Below are 16,596 nucleotides of genomic sequence, written 5' to 3'. Positions count from 1 at the left end.
CATGGTACTATGAATATTGGGCATGGGTAGTTTGGCCTGCTTTTGAGCTACATAAAAATGGAATCATACAAAATGTGCTTTTTTTGGTCTGCCTTCTCAAATAGATCGTAATGACATGAGGTAGGGATCAAGATTAACTGAGCACTATTTATTAGATCGTTCTTTCCCTCAACACACTATACTGTAATCTTTGTCATAAATCAAGTAATTGTATATGTGTGGGTCTGTTTCTGGAATTGTTTCATTGGTATATTTTTCTTTTCTTGTGCCAACATTTAACTGTTTTAATTACTGTAGCTTTACATTAAACCTTGACATCTGGTTGTGTATTCTCCCTTAACTATATTCTTCAAGATATTGGCCACTCTTAATCTGTGTATACACTTTAGAATCATCCTGTCAATTCTAAAAAAAAGCAAAAAAAGACTTGCTTGGATTTTTATTGGGATTGTATTGATTCTATAGATCAATTTGGAGGAAAATTGATGTCTTTATCATTTAGGAATATGGTGTTTCTTTCCATTTACTTAAGCCTTCTTTAATCTCAACGTTTTGTAGTTTTCTAGATAAAGGTTTTGGCCGTCTTTTGTTAAATTTATTCGTATTTGATTTTTTATGCTACTATAAATGGTACTTTTAAAACTACATTTTATTATGTTTTGTCATTATTTGTTACTGGTATATAGAAATACAGTATCTTTCTTGTATGTTGCCCTGGTATGTAGCGATCTTGTTGAATTCACTTATTATAGTATGACAGTAGATTATTTTGGGTTATCTACATACATAATTATGTCATATGTGAATAATGGTAGTTTTATTTCTTCTTCTTTGATCATTATACTTCTTATTTCCTTTTTAATCTTTGTGCCTTTTACTTCCCTTTTCTGCTTATTGGCTTATTGAAGACCTCCAGTACAGTGTTGAATGGAGGCAATCAAAATGAGTATCTTTGTTTCCTCCCAATCTTAGGGACAAAGCTTTTAATATTTCACCTATTGCTATAGGTCTTTGTGACACCCTGTACCAGATTTTGAGAGTTTCCATCTATGCCTAGTTTGCCAAGTGTTGTTGTTGTCATTGTTTTTAACATGAATGGATGTTGAAATCTCAAAAATACTTTTTCAATGTATCCTCAACATGATTATATGCTTTTTCTCCTTTATTCTGTTAATGTGGTGAATTGCATTGGTTTATTTTTCAACCTTTTTTTTTCTTTTTAATTTAGTTTTGGCTGTGTTGGGTCTTCGTTGCTGCGCGTGGGCTTTCTCTAGTTGTGGCGAGGGGGGGCTGCTCTTTGTTGTGGTGCGCGGGCTTCTCATCACGGTGGCTTCTCTTGTTGCAGAGCACGGGCTCTAGGCACGCGGGCTTCAGTAGATGTGGCACACGGGCTCAGCAGTTGTGGCTCGTGGGCTCTAGAGAGCAGGCCCAGTAGTTGTGGCGCACGTGGTTAGTTGCTCTGCGGCATGTGGGATCTTCCCAGACCAGGGCTCGAACCTGTGTCCCCTGCATTGGCAGGCAGATTCTTAACCACCAGGGAAGTCCCTTGGTTTATTTTTCTATTGATTTTTTTTTTCTTCTCGTCATGGGCCAAAATTGCTACTCTTTACATGCCGAATAACTTTTTAGTTGAATACTGGAAATTAAAAATGCTGTGTTGTTGAATGTTTGGATTTTGTTGTCTTCCTTTAAAGACTGTTGAAGTCTATTTTAGCAGGCAGTAACTTGTGGGTATTAGTTGACCTTTTTGATGTTTGTTTTTAAGCTTTGTTACACAGGTGTAGAGTACTTTACTCTAGGACTAGTTTAGCTCTGTCACTAAATTGTGACCTTTCTGTGGTCACTGCCCCAGGTGTTCAATGAGGTGTCTCTACTCGAGCTGGTAGAAATTTAAACCTTGATTTTCATGTGAGCTCTGGGAAATGTTTAGCTTATAGCTCCCAGGTAGTTGATATTCGATTGACTTCATGGAGTTTCACACTGTGCATGTATAGATTAGTATTCAGCCAAAGACTTGAGGGGACCCCTCTTCAGACTTCTGGAGTTCTTCCTATGCATAACTCTCTCCTTTCATAGACTCTGCCCCCAAATTCCACCCAGCTCAACCTCCTCACGTTTTAGTTCCTAAAGTTGGTGAGACTGCTGGGCTTCTACTTAGGTTCTCCTTCCCTGTGCTGCTGTTTGGAAATTACCTCTCGGCAAAAAGCCAAGGCAATCACAGGGTTCACCTTGTTTTGTTTTGTTTCCTTTCTTTCAGGGATCAAAGACCTTTGCTGCCTGTTGTTCAACGTCTGAAAATAGTTGCTTCGTATATTTTGTCCAGTTTTCTAGTTGATTATAGTGGGATGATGAGTTACTATTTCATGAGCAGAAGCAGAGGTTCTCACATTGATTGGTTTTTCAAATATTAAAGTGACCTCACATTCCTAATAATTTTTAAATAATTGCTGTATTAAGTTACTAATATTTTTATTAGGATTCTTGCATCTGTGAGAATTATAGAGATTGTTCTATAATTATTAAGATGATGATATTACTTTTATCAGATTGGGTATCAAGATTATGCTGACCTCATAAATTGAGTTGAAAGTATTCTCTCCTTCTTCTTTTACCGGAAGAGATTTTGAAAAAGTGGTGTTATTTCTTTTTTTAGCATTTGGAACAATTTACCAGTGAAGTCATCTAAGCCTGGAGATTTTTTTGTGAGGTTTTAAATTTCAGATTTAATTTATTTAATGGTATAAGACTATTCTGTTTCTTGTTGGTTTTGGTAAGTTGTGTTTTTATAGGAATTGTCCATTTAAGCTGAATTTTAAAATTTATATGGGCAAAAGTAACGTATAATAACTTTTCAGCATAGCTTTAGCTATATCGTGCACATCCCATATCATGTTTTCATTAACATCCAGTTCAAGATGTTTCCTAATTTCCATTGGGACTTTTTCAAACACATTTTTTCATTTTCTCTGAAAATGTTTTGGAACTTAATAGAGGTGGTGGTTACACAAACTTGTGAATGCACTAAATACCACTTAATTGTTGTCTTTAAAATGGTTAACTTTATGTTATGTGAATTTCACCTCAATTTAAAAAAAAAAACAAAAATGCCTTTTAAGAAGTGGGTTTCTTAATTTCCAGGCATTTGGGCATCTTTCTTATCTTTTTGTTATTAACTTCTAGCTTTGTTCCACCATGGTCAGAGAACATACTCTGTATGATGAAAATCCCTTGAAATTTGTCAGGACTTTTATGGTACATGTTTCACATGCACTTGAAAAGATTGTGTATTCTGTAGAAGTTAGGTACCATCATATGTATATACACACACGTATAAATTAGTGTTAATAAATTGTTAATTATTTTGTTCAAATCCCTTATATTCTCACTTTTTTTTTTTTGTCTGCTTGTTCTGTCAGTTACTGAGAGAGGTGTGTTTTTAAAAAACATCTGAGTGTGTTATAGGCTTATTTCTTCTTTTAGTTCTATCAAGTTTTGCTTTGTGTATTTTGAGACCATGTTATTAAAAGCATACAAACATAGAATTATTATACCTTCTTGATGGATGGATTTTTTTCAATTATTTAGAAATGTCTCTCTTTAAGTCTAGGTATGCTTCTTGCCTTAAAGACTACCCTGTCTAACATTAATATAGCTATACCGGCTTTCATTTGGTTGCTTTTTGCATGGCATATTTTTTCCGTTCTCCTACTTAAACTTTCCAGGTCCTTATATTTAGGGTTTTCCTGTTGTAAGTAACATATTCTTAGGTTTAGGATTTGACTTTACCTATTTATAAGTAATAAGTTGACGACACAAGGCTTCTGGGTGAGAAGCGGAAGACTGCATCACTCACAGAACAGCAAAGAGCATGGGCATCAGCATGTTTGTTTGCAACAGTTCCTCTTGCACCCCAAGTCCCACAGAGGTGACATGGAGGGCCCTACTGCGTCCCTGCATAGTCATGGGTTGTGTTATAGGAAAGGAGCACTGGGGAATCCCCCACTTTTACCGTAAGCAGCGAGCAAACCTGTTTGTTGTCCCAGAGGGAGGCGTGTCCTCACCCCTCATGGTTTCTTGCTGCAAACTCAGCCCTCTTGGGAAATGACCTGAGTGAAGAGCTGCCTTGTATTCTTGACACACCCACCAAGAGCATGTTGGGATACCCTGAACTTATTTATTTCTCCTTGTAATTCTGTCATTTTTGTTTGATGTATTTTGAGACTATTTTATTAAAAATATACATATTTAGAATCATCATACCTTCCTGATCAGCAGACTTTTTTATCATGAAGAGTGTCCCTATTTAGTAATGCTTCTTGCCTTAAAGTCTACCTTCCCGTATATTAATTTTAACTACACCAAGTTTGCCTTGGGTTAGATTTTTCATGCTGTATCTTTTTCCATCCCTACTCAGTCTTTCTGTGTCCTTATATTTAATTTTTTTCTTTTGTAAGCAACATATATAATTAATATAATAATCTTTGTCTTTAGAGTAGATCATTTTAGTTTTATATAATTGATATGTTTGGGTTTATTTTAACCATTTTACTCTCCTGTGTTTTATGTTCACTTTTTCTCATCTTTCTTGCCTTTCTTTGGATATATAATGTATTCGTTATTATTTTATTTTTCCCATTCTTTTAGTTTGTTAATAACACTTTTTTTTTTTTTTTTTGGCCACACTGCTCAGCTTGTGGGATTTTAGTTCCCCAACCAGGGATTGAACCCGGGCCCTTGGCAGTGAAATCACCAAGTCCTAACCACTGGACCCCCAGGGAATTCCCAATAATACATTCTTTTACCTGTTATCTTCAAAAGTACAACAGGCATTCTTGACTTATTATAGTCTACTAAGAATTAATACCTATTCTACCTCTCACATGATACTAATACTTTGTAATACTCATTTTATTAAACCCCTCCTACTTAGTTATTATTGTTATACATTTTATTTCTACATAAATTTTTGTAGAAATTTTTCTATACTCCAATAAAAACATTATTATTGTTTTGCAAGTTAATATTTATTTTGATTAACCCATACATTTCCCCTTTCCATTGCTCTTCTTTCCTTCATATATATTTATTTTTCATCTGGAAAATTTTCTTTCCTTATGAAGAATTAAATCCCTTTAGTATTTCCTTTAGTGTAAGTGTGCTACTGACAAATTTCTCTCAGTTTTTGTTTATCTATTTCACCTTTGTTTTTGAAGGCTATTTTCCCATGTATCTAAACTGTCAATTATTTTCTTTGAGCACATAAAAAATATTTTATTTTCTTCTACTTCCATCTCTCTTTGGAAAAGTCAGGTGTCAGTCTTTTGTTGCTTCTTTCAAAATATCTCTTTTCTCTAGCTGTTTTTTACAATTTCTAGCTTTGTTGTTGATTTTTAGCAGTTTGCCTAGGATGTGCCAGGGTGTGCAGTCTGGTGGTTTTCTACTCATCTACCTTCCACCCCACTAATCCTATCTTCTGCTCTGCTCTATTTGCTGTTAAAGCTACCTATTGAGTGCTACTATTAGTTTTTGCATTTTCCATCTCCATAATTTTCACTTTATTCTCTTTTAACACATTCCATTTCTCTGTCTTGTAATCTATTTTCTTGAATATATTAATCACAGTGGTTTCGGTGTGTCTGATAACTCCAGTATCTGGATTACCTGTCTGTTTCTGTTGCCTGTTTTTCTCTCAGTCCTGTTCCTTGCTATGCCTGGCAGTACTTTAATGAATGTCTGACATTGTATGTGAAACATTGCACAGGCTCTGGGTGATGTTTTCTCCTTCCAGAGAGGATTTATCCTCTGCTCTCACAGGCAGCCTGGAAGCAGATCACCTCAATCCAGTTGGGGCCACACCTCTCCCAGGCTGGTGTGCTGTCTTTGGGAAGGTCAGTCTAGTTCTGGCTCACTCTTATTCCTAGGGTGTAACCATCTAGACATCCCAGCTGAGGGCCTGAGATATTTTGGGGGGCTCAGTCCTTTTGGGTAGGTTCCAAATTCAGGTTTTGTCTCCATAGCATTATGAAATTGCCAAATATTCTGCTTTGCTTGTTCACCCACTTTCTGTTTGGCTCTAAGCCTCTTGCCTGCACAACTTAATCAGTAAATAACTTGAAGAAAACTTATGCTGATGTTGGGATCACATTTTTGCACCCCTCTTCTCTAGGATCTTGATTCTACATGTCCTAATTGCCGTGGCAGCTTCAAACTTCAATTTTTATCTTCCCAGCCCCATCAAATTACTGCTAACTTCTCAGCCATTTGCCCTGCACCGAGAATTGCCAAATGCCCTGTCTTATTCCATGTGGGTTGCTATAACAAAAATACCATAAACTGGGTGGCTTAAGCAACAAACATTTATTTCTCACAGTTCTTTAGACTAGGAAGCCTAAGATCAAGGTGCTGGCAGATTTAGGTCAGGTGAGAGCCAACTCCCTGGTTCATAAAGGACCACCTTTTCTCTGTGACCACACACATTGGAAAGAGGGCAAGAATGTTCTACGGGGTCCCCTTTATAAGGGCGCTAATCCCATCCACAAAGGATCCACCCTCATAATTATTTCCTAAAGGCCACACCTCCAAATATCATCACATTGTGAGTTAGGATTTCAACATAAGAATTTTGCGAGTATACCCATTCAGTCCATTGCATGCCCCTAGGGGTAAAGCAGTGTGCAAAAACTTGGGATCACCTCAATAAGTCGCCTCCCTTCAAGCCCTGGCTATCTCGGCAGGTTTCTAGTGCCTTCAAACAGATTTTTTTCTCTTTTTCTATCCAGCTTTTTCAGTTGTTCTTGGTGAGTATTGGTCAGGCCATTCCATCACAGCTGGACTGGACCACATTTGAAAAACACTGATTTAATGCCTTTCTGTTCCTATTTTGTAATGTCTCATTTCCCTTACTGAACTCTAAGTCTCTAGAGAATTACCATTAATCCTCAGATTGATCAGACTCTGCCTCATTCCTGATAACCACTGACTCTTCTTTTCATCAAGGAATGTTTAGACCCCACCTGCAGGTATAGCCTTATCCTTGACCTTTGACCAATCCTGGGACTCATTAGAAGAAGGTGAAAGAAAGATCCACAGCTTCAGGTCACCACTGCTACCAGATGGGCTCAGAGCATATTCATTAGACACGGGCAGTTCCAGGTTTTGGTGGGCCCAAAGTGTATACAAATTTAAGAGCCATATTTAAGAAAAAGGATGCAAAATTATGAACACAAAATTAGGCATAAGGTTTTGGAAGGGGCCATGCAAGAGAGGAGTCTTGAAACTTAACCTTCATTAGCTTCATACTAACTCTGTCTCTGGTGTTGGTTTAAATTTTTGGTCCTGGCTTTCTTTCTCCACCATATTTAAACCCCTATCTTAAGGAGCAACTACTCTAGAATTGTTTCTTTCACACAAGGTTTGGGGTCCTGACATGGAGTTGGGTTCTATTTCTTTACCTGGCCTATTTCCCTGAAAGTGGCTGGCAGGAAGGAGTGTCCTAAGGTCCTCCAGAAAGGAGAACCATGGAGCCAGGAAAAGGAGGCTCAGAATCAATGGGAGACACTGAAGATTGACTTTCAGACAAAATATTAAAGATGTTTACTGAGTATTTACTATATGCCAAATACTGTGCTTTTACATGCCTTCTCTCATTTAATTTTCTCAATAACCCTCAGACTTTGGTATTACTTTGAAATCTCCTCGGTACAGATGCGAAAACTTCTCTAAGCCTTATTTGTCCAAAGTAACAAAATTTATAAGTGAGAGAACTGGGATTTGAGCTTCGACTCCAAAGTCCATCATTCTCTAAACTGCTTCAGAATATAACCACAGAGGCCTGGCTCAGAGGTAGGTTGTATTGTCTGTGACGATACTGGAAACGTTGCTTTATGATGTGGAGTTCAGGACACGTTGGAAATCTACTTTTCTCTCCGTTTGCTGGAGATGATAATGTTTTGCTTATAACAGCCATAGAGTTTGCTTCAGGCAGGTCCCCTTTGGTTCAGTCACCATGGTTATGAATTTATTTACATCATTTGTATTTAAGCATTTTTTAGTTATTTGTGAATCAAGTGTCAGAGAACTCTCCATTGCCATTTATTCCTAACTTGTACCATAGTGCGCTTAATCTAAAATATCATAGAGGGATACAGACTCATGATCATTTCATTATTAATTACCAGAAGAGTCAGTATTCCTCTAGCACCAGAAGAGAAACCAAACAAACACTATTTCATCTTAGCAGGATCTGGAGTCGTACTGTTGCCTTTTGTCAGCTCTGCTTATGTAACTGGAAAGAAGAGCACTTACCACTGTTCAACAGACTTTTTCTCAGACAGGGCCTGGGTGTGCAGCACCCTGCCAAGTTTCCCATTAGTTATGGAGAAAAGCCATTCGTATTCTGAAATTGCAAATCAGCCAGGCAATCACCACACAGAAATAGCCCCCATGAAAATACAGCAGTGCTATATTTGAAACCTTAATCATGTATATTTATAGACCTGAGTTTAGTTCTATTTGGAAATTTTCACATTATACAGTAACATTGTGATTACCAACATGCTCAGAGGGTGAAGGGGGATGGGATGTTTGATCCACTTAAATTTTCTGAGTAATGGGGAGTTAGTCACAAAGAACTTTTCTGTCCATCTTTTGCTGAATGCCTTTCAAAAATTGCTTTGGTAGGCTCATAAGGAGATCAGAAAGCCACCTATGAGGTATTGGGGGTGGCAGGAGTAGGGAAGTGTGTCCTCACCAGATTTGTCACTGACATATAGAAATCCACCATTAGAGATTCAGTTTTGTGGCTTAGGACCTGTTCCCACAGTGAGACGAAAAGTACTTGGGTTGGCCAACGCATTGCACATATTAGTGTTTATTAGCACATTTCCTGAGAGAAGATTTGAAAAGATGTAGGGTACCTGAGGCCTGTGGTACCTGAGTTAGAGAGCAGTTCACCTGTTTCCAAATGCTGCCCAGGGCCAGGCCTGTTGGCGACCGTCTGCCCTTCTTCAGGGAATACTCATCCCTGATCTGTGTGACTCAGATTCTGTTGGCTCCTCAGACTCACGTGCAGAATGACTCGTCAGCTTCCCACCCTCACACCTGCTCCTGTGACATTCACTGTCTTCCTGTGTCCTAGGCACTCACGCTGGTGAGGGAAGGCCCCACTGAGCAAACGCTGGAAGAGGGTGAGGCAGAGAGAATAGCATTGGAAGGCCCTGACCCAGGACATGGCCAAGGTGTTTAAGACAGGTGTGGGGGGGTGTGGTGCCAGGCAGACCTAAATTAGAAGTCCCTGAAGGAGCTCTGCCGCTCGCTCACTGGGTGACCCTGAACCACATCGCTTTAGTTTCCTCATCTGCATAATTGGGGTAATAAGACTTTCCTTGAAGAGTTGTTATAAGGATTAAGTATGTGGAGATACAGGATTGACTAGTATAATGCCAGACCCATAGTGGGAACGTGGTAAACCATAGCCGTCATTTCCATGATTATCATCTACCTGAATGGTGGCGTTACCACATGATGTTATAGTTCCTTGCTTAGGGATCTTCTTCTCTCCCACATTAGATTGGATTCCAGAGGGGCAGGTTTCAAGCAGGTTAGAAGCCACCTGCTATAAAGAAGGAATATGTGACTTGGTTTGCTAGACAGAAATTTTTCAGGAATCATTTATTTGGCTAAAAATGTTTAGGGCATCCTTACTGTGTAGCAACATCCTTCCGTCAGACAGACCAGTAGTATAATAAATATGTGCGTCCGAACCTGCTGAGCATGGTTTTCAGTAGTTGAAAAGATCTGGTCAAGAAGGTTCCTTCTCAGTCCTGGCTGTGTCCAAACCCTCCACTTTTGTCATACCTTGGTTTAGCAGAACAATGTCAGGGAACAACACATGCGACGGGGCCGCTGTCGTCTGGCTCTGACGCAGAGCAGGCATGATCTGGGGAAAAGACCTGAGATGATGACAGTGATGGTGTTTATTGAGTATTTATACATCAGATGCTGCGATACGTGTTTTGTTTTTTTTTTTCAAATGTTGAGTTTCTTTAGGAGTTTTTGTTTAAATTCCTCTACTTTTTTTTTTTAATTAATTTATTTATTATTCATGGGTGTGTTGGGTCTTCGTTTCTGTGCGAGGGCTTTCTCTAGTTGCGGCAAGCGGGGGCCACTCTTCATCACGGTGCACGGGCCTCTCATTATCGCGGCCTCTCTTGTTGCGGAGCACAGGCTCCAGACGCGCAGGCTCAGTAATTGTGGCTCATGGGCCCAGCTGCTCTGCGGCATGTGGGATCTTCCCAGACCGGGGCTCGAACCCGTGTCCCCTGCATTGGCAGGCAGATTCTCAACCACTGCGCCACCAGGGAAGCCCGCGATACGTGTTTTACACAGATGGTTACATTTGATTCTCACAACAACCCCAGGGTAATAGATTTCCTGTTTTATAGATGAGGACTTCGAAGCTTAAAGAAATTAAGAAACCCATTCAAGGTTGACCCAGCCAATAAGTGGTGGAGCCAGGATTTGAACCAGGATATTTGAGTACAGGTCCTATAACTGTGACTGGTTCATGCGTGGGGGTGCTACCCAGAAGGGCAGACCCACGTTGCAGGAAAGGGGAGGGGGCGGCTGGTGTGTAGAGCTCTGTGCCACCAGGAAACAAGGTGGAGGCTCTGGGGGTGTGGAGAGGGGACTGCTGAGAGAAAGCAGGCACGGAGTCCATTTTCATCTGTTCCTGAAATACGTGTAGTGGGTGAGCAGCTCACTCTGGCCTCTCAAATGAGCAAAAGCACCCCTTGGCTTTCTGAAATGTATTTCTAGTGGCGGTGGTGCCCTGGCAGAGCCTCACGTGTTGCTGCTGGGCAAGCTCTACCTATGCTTTGGCACCATGGGCGGCAACATCACTGACGGACAAAAGGTATTCAAGGAGCGTTCGTTCCCCAGCCCCACGCTGCTCTTAAGATGTGATTGCTTTTATTAGTAAAACACATAATGGGTTCACTCACATCTGTTCTGAAGGGGAAAAATCAGCTCCTCCTCCATCATTTTTCTTTTTTCAGAAATGACTAGAGACTTGGCTTCAAAAAAGGATGCACAACCGCCCAGCGCTGACTCACCGCTCAGCTGCAAGTGCCTGGCCGAGAGGGAGGCCGCGGGCATCCGCACAGGAGCGCATCCCACTAAGGTGGCATGTGCCGGGGGGCGCGCAAAGCCTTCTCACGGCCCAGGCTCTCCCCTGGGTCCCTCTCCCCTCCTCCTTGTCAACACTTGCTGTGACTTCCAGTGCCAGAGGTCTTGAACTCCTCACTGCGCTCCCCAGGCCCATCCCAGTCACCGTGCTCACCGGCCTCTTGTCTCCTCCAGCGGAGCCTCCACTCCTTCATTCCTGCACGGGGCAGGGAGCCTGTGCTCACCTCCTTCCCTTCCCACGCCCACCTTGGCCCAGCCGAAATGTTTTCTCCTCTCCTTCCTTCACTGTGGTAGAGAAGCTGTCCAACAGCATTTAGATGAAGACATCACAAAGCACATATCCAATCCCAGTGGCCGTGCCCTGAGCTGCTCTGGTTAAACCCTGCCTGGAGCTTCGAACAAAGAAGACCTTTGCCATCACGGACGAACTAAAACGTCAAACATTTGACCACTGGGAGGAAAGTGGTGCACATACTGACATAGACGTTCGCATGGAGAGAGGAGCTGTGAGAAAGCGCGTCAGCTAAGGTCACCTGGGTGGCATGTGCGCCGAGCCCTGCTGGGATGTTACCGCCTGAATTTCTTTTCAAGCCTGGGAAACTAGCACAGCCCCATGTAACAGCTCAACAGGGACAGTGCACTGATCCTGTGGCCGTGTGTTTGGAGCATCTGAAGGATGCCAGCCGTCCTGCAGCTTTATAGTTGCTCACGGTCAGCATCAGTCATTACCTACTAAGCTCCAAATGCTCGCTCACCTGAATGTAGTGTGCTAATGAAATCTTGAAGTGGTGGAATTTATAATTGGGTATCTATGCTTCTCCCCAGTCATTTAAAAACATTCATTCCCATAGCTGGAGAGCCAAAGAAAGGCCATAATATATTTCTCGGCCACTGTCATCACCACCACCTTTAGAAAGAGTGAGAGGAAACCGGTCAAGGGTCCCTCCCACAGCCCCTCACTGCTCCAGACTGCTGGCAGTGTATGTAATCTATACAATCTGGGGAGTAAATTAAATAGAAGTTCTGTGCTATTGTTGATTTGAGGAAGCATCAAGGTGCTGCACAAAAGCTTCTTCAAACAGAAAGAGACTTTTATGAGGAAACTAGATGTGAAGGCCTTCCCATACCTTTGTCCCAGGAAAACAGAATGAAACTTGCCTTGTCCCCGGCTCCCGAGAAGGAGAAGACCCATCATGCCCGTGTTAGAAACGTGAAGTTGCAGGACTACTCAGGTTAACAAAATAATAATGACTCAGTGCTTGAAGACAGTCTATAAATAAATGCATCCTGTGAAGACCAAATCTGGAAACCATGATCCTTGAAGAAAAAGTCAGCATTCTCACACAGATCCATGCCTGCATGACAGAAATAATTTGCACCATAAAGGTGGGTCCAAATTCAGTCCATTCCCCACCCACACTGGTTAAGGGTTACCAGCAGCTTCTTCATGAGGCAGAACATGAGATTGATACTGGAATCCTCTGTGTTCCCTTTACAGTACAGTAGGGTGTCAGTTGAAATTCTCCAAAAATACCCTTTGTCATTATCATTAGGTTTTGTCAGAGGTAAGCAATCCTTTTAGGCACAGTTATTTATAGATAGCCAAATCTTCTTACCCCACTGTGGAAAGAAGCCTTACATAAAAGAATACATATGTTATGATTCCACTTATATAAAATTCAAAAACATGGTCACTGGAATCTGTGGTGATAGGAATCAGAACAATAATTGCTTGTGGGTATAGAGATTGACTGGAAGGGGCCTAAGAAAACTTTCTGAGGTGATAGTGGTGTTCTGTATCTAGACTGGGGGTACTGGTTACATGGGTGTAAACATTTTTTAAATTCATCAAGCTACACACTAAAATATGTACACATCAGATTTGTAATTCTAAGGAAAATTTATAGAATATTAAGTCAACCTAAAAGGAAAAAAATTACTCAGGCCCTTAGGTTACTGTAGTGGATAGCATTTTCTAGAATAGCCCCTTCATCAGAACACATTCTTACCTCTCAGGTTTTCAGTTGCCTCTTCCTTTTTTTCTTTTTTTTTGCTTTTTTTTTTTCGTTTCTTCTCCCCATCCCCCCACTCTTCCTTTCTAGCATCTGGAGATTTTCTTTCTTTTTTTTTTTTTTACAGAGACTTCTATACACTTTAAAAAAAATACTCCTATTTTCTATCCAACATTTCTAGTTGTTTTTCCTAGGTTAGTTTAAGATTATCCTGGTACACTATCTGCTGGAACCAGAAGTCTTTACATTCTGTAATAACTTTGTAGTATCTTTTGCCTTGCATTTGAAATATATTATATATACATATTTATGTGTGTGTGTGTATATATATATATATATATATATACACACACACACACACACACACTCACACACACTTATATGTAAAATGTCTATCTTCTTTTTAGTAGCCTTGAGCTTCTTATCTTGGATTAAAACATGTGCTTTAAAACCATTGTCCAAAATCTGCTAGGGGACAAGCCAGGTTATATATCAGGGATACCTAAAGGCAGTCACCTATTATCAGTAGTGTCTGTCTCAATCCTATACCTGAATGTTGCTTACTGAACAGCATGCTGCTGGGTAAAGCATTGAAAAAGAAAACAGAAAACACCATCGTGAAAACCAACATATCCTTTGGGAGCTGACAGATGGCTATGTCATCTTCTATTCTTGTTTATCTTTTCTCCTTTGCCGTATATTTTTCTCCTGTGGTTAGGAGCCATGTTTAACTTCCCCCACAAATGTCCCATCTAACCTCTTTACTGAGTTTTAGAAAGTGATTGTTCCTAAATAATTAAAATTATATAAATCAACATAAAAAGAATCCAGTCCCATATGTGATATGATTTAAATGCCTCTAAACACAATGAAAATCAGTGTTGGGATCACTGCTATTTATATTTAGCTGTGTTCACATGTGACGTTTAGAAGTTCTTCATCTGCTTTGGGAATTTCCTGACAGCCGTAAATTTAAACTAACCATGATATCATCGCACTGAAATTCTCATTTGCACTGTAATATCTAAAGAAGGGAGAATGGTACCCAAACTGTGAAAACTGCTCCACTTATGTGAGAAATGTGCATCTACTGATGGCATGTGTTAATCAGGATGTGAGATTGAAATATATTTACTGTGATGTTGGAGGCTTTCCCACATAGATAATGATGACGATGGTGTGTGTGTGTGTGTGTGTTTGAGAGAGGGAAAGATATTAAAATATATATAGGTATGCTTATGAGAAAAAATACACATTATATATGTATGATATATATATGTATGTTTATAAGAAAATTATATTACCTGGATTCTAAGATGTACCTTTCTCTCTATTTTAACATTTATAACCATGTATACATTTTATAGAGTGGCTTCTTTTTTCCCAAATATCTATTGTTGAATTGATGGTGGATTTGCAATCGATAGCCTCCTAGTCATGGGAGTACCGTGTGCACACATGCAGAACTGAGACTTTTGGTGGAAGGGGTGGCATCCAAGCATGCATTTCATCAGCGCCCAGATGCTCATACCTACTCAACCAGTGGGGAATTTCACAGACTCAACATTTTCTGTTTGTCAGGTTGTGCTTTCTGGGGACTACTTCGAACGTGCTTTTCAGATCATTCAAGCCCCCCAAAATACCACATTTGAGAAATACTTATTTTAATTAAAGGTCAGTTGGTTTGACCGATGTTTCTTCAAAGAAGTTAGGTTAAATGAACAAATGTGTAACCATTTTTATGGCATTTTAAGATGTATAGATTGGATGCCTGTAAGAGAAACATTGATAGGTAGAAACAAGGAAATACATTTTAAAACTTAAGAAACTTGGAGAATAAATCTTCCACCTTTCATTCAACCTGTTTTAGAGTAGCAAGCACAGTGTCTTGCACATAGTTGATATACAAGTATTTATTTAATGATTGCAAATATTTATTTAGTGAATTATATTTAGCTGTCAAAAAAGAATAATTTCAATCTTTCAATGAAAAACAATCAGTCTGCAATGCTAATACTTTGCTTGATGCAGATATGATCTGAGATGCTTTTTCCAGTATCCTCTCTTCATAGTATTGGCCGTTACATTAAAATGTAGATATAGCTGAAAATTCTGGAGTGCATGCATGCTGAGAAGTGCATTTGGAAGACCTAAGACTTGGCCCCTTATTTGAGATTCATTTCTTCCACTCTAGTTAGGGTTACTGAGTTACTGAGCTGATTACTGAGCTGATGAAATCATGAGCAATATTGTTTTTTAATACAAACTTCATAAGTTGATTCAGCAAAGTAATAGAAGTTGATTAAAATGAAGTGTGGGCAATCTGAAAACACTCTAAGTGGGAAATATAACTGTAGTAGAGCGTAGGTGGTGGCTTTTCTTATTTCAGTGTGTAGTCCTAACTGCCCAAAATATCTACCAATATTAGCATATCAGAAATAAGACCCTATGCTAAAATAACGTAACTTCAGACCTCGCTGCTTTATATGTAAATGTGGGGACTCTTAGCTGTAATGCTGAATAGAAGAAAAAAACAGGCTGTTAAATTTCCAACAGTGATGCAGCTGACTATTACAAGACTCTAGAAAAACTCTGCCAAGATCCAGCCATCTTTCCTCGTCTGTTGCTTGCAGAGCTGTGCGTTCTCCAGTTCATTCAATTCAATTCATTCCATTCCTCCCATATTTTCAGAACTTTCTAATGAGATTGTTACCTTTGATTCCTCCTCCACTTCCACATAATCTTTTTGGTTTTGTGGTTTGTTTTATTCCTGAAATATTAACAAAGCAAGTCAGAAGTGCATCTGATTCTCTATTTTGGAAAGAATTAGATTTTTAGCAGACATTTCATAGTCACATCTTTTACTAGAATTTTCTCTTTTTGCCAGTTTTATAATCTATGTCATGAAAATATTACCCTTATCTTTATTCTGGCTCAATGGTCTGTAGCATATCCTGCAAAAATAGCATGTGTCTTTTTCTTTTCTTTTATCCCTAGCCAAGTGTTCTCTGCTGTATGACTATCCATGACCATGGATTTCCATGTGATTTAAATACGTTTTAAAAATGTAGTCCTATACAATGCAATAGCAAAAAAAAAAAAAAAAATCTGATTTAAAAATGGGCAGAGGAATTGAATAGACATTTTCCGAAGAAGACATACAAATGGCCAACGGGTACTTGAAAAGGTATTCAACATCACTAATCATCAAGGAAATGTGAATCAAAACCACAATGAGATATCATCTCATACCTGTTAGGATGACTGTCATCAAAAAGACAAGAGATAACAAGTTTTGGCAAAGACATGGAGGAAAGGGGACCCCTGTGTACCATTGGTGGGAATGTAAATTTGTGTAGCTACTATGGAAAACAGTATGGAGTTTCCTCAAAAAATTAAA

General features: G+C 39.6%; 1 protein-coding gene across 4 annotated transcripts in view; it reads left to right on the top strand.

Moving 5' to 3' along the window:
- The window catches only part of AQR (aquarius intron-binding spliceosomal factor), a 124,194-nt gene extending 109,019 nt beyond the window's left edge, over positions 1-15,175 (top strand). For 3 of the 4 annotated variants that reach the window (XR_014261212.1, XR_014261213.1, XM_082452349.1), the window contains one exon: positions 11,055-15,175. The gene's annotated coding sequence lies outside the window, so the exon portion shown is untranslated. Of the gene's footprint in view, positions 1-2,257; positions 3,371-11,054 lie in introns of those variants that run through there. The other variant, XM_082452347.1, reaches the window with a different exon arrangement.
- The last annotated feature ends 1,421 nt before the right edge of the window (positions 15,176-16,596 follow it).

Source organism: Balaenoptera physalus (genome assembly GCF_965194825.1).
Source record: "Balaenoptera physalus genome assembly, chromosome: 2".
NCBI classification, from domain to species: domain Eukaryota; kingdom Metazoa; phylum Chordata; class Mammalia; order Artiodactyla; family Balaenopteridae; genus Balaenoptera; species Balaenoptera physalus.
This window is presented reverse-complemented; position numbering and strand designations above follow the sequence as displayed.